The following is an 811-nucleotide window of genomic DNA, read 5'->3' as shown; positions in this document are numbered from 1 at the left end:
CTTTACGCATAATGTAGTAATGTTCCTGTATGGCAAAAAAACAAAGGCTAGATACTCATTTGGAATGTTAGGCCACACGAGTTTCATTGCAAAAGATTTCTATCAATTGGGAAGAAAGGACACAAAAAACAATGGTCTTACAAAATCAGTTGCTTCTTAATAGACAATAGTCCTTCCAGGCAGACTGGACCCCCCCCCCCCCTACCTAAAGTACTACATTCAGCAAATTATTTCTTAGATGAGCTTGGTCCTCATGCTCAGCTGAACATGCACATGTGCTGCACAGGTGAGGCAAGTGAACACTGATTGAGTGAGCAGGTGTAGCCAGTCGAGAGTGACGAGGAGCAGATGGTACTTCAAATCAAACTGGAGAAAAAAAACAGTATTGGTTTCTCAAGTTTATTCGATCTGTGGTTATCAAAGACAATGCCCAAGAACATAAGTTATGAAATAAAAAAGCCTTCATGATAGGGTGTGGTGGTGTGGGGCACTGTTATGACAAAGCATCATCATTTTTAAACATAGGCATATCTTCCTCATTTATTTTAAAACAGCAAGGTTAAAAGTAAAAAGACAAACAAACAAAACAAACAAAAGATAACGAATCGACAACAAACAAATGGACAGAAAAGACAGAGATGTGGAAATGACATTAGCACATTAGCTCAGTGGAGTGTTTCATTTGGTGAGCCTGGGGACAGCCCCTACTCTATGTGTGTATGTGTGTGTGTGTGTGTGTGTGTGTGTGTGTGTGTGTGTGTCAACATCAGTTCATCGCAGTCCACCTATAGTCTTACCATTGTTCACTAGG

General features: G+C 40.3%; 1 protein-coding gene across 1 annotated transcript in view; it reads right to left on the bottom strand.

The window, feature by feature from the left end:
• Positions 1-389: 389 nt before the first annotated feature.
• The window catches only part of fut8b (fucosyltransferase 8b (alpha (1,6) fucosyltransferase)), a 41,930-nt gene continuing 41,508 nt past the window's right edge, over positions 390-811 (bottom strand). The window contains exon 9 of the mRNA XM_084083131.1: positions 390-811. This exon is cut by the window's right edge and continues 1,766 nt beyond it. The gene's annotated coding sequence lies outside the window, so the exon portion shown is untranslated.

Source organism: Gymnoscopelus microlampas (genome assembly GCF_963454915.1).
Source record: "Gymnoscopelus microlampas genome assembly, chromosome: 16".
In the NCBI taxonomy this organism is placed as follows: domain Eukaryota; kingdom Metazoa; phylum Chordata; class Actinopteri; order Myctophiformes; family Myctophidae; genus Gymnoscopelus; species Gymnoscopelus microlampas.
The sequence above is the reverse complement of the archived record's forward strand: the minus strand, read 5'-3'. Positions and strand labels throughout refer to the sequence as shown.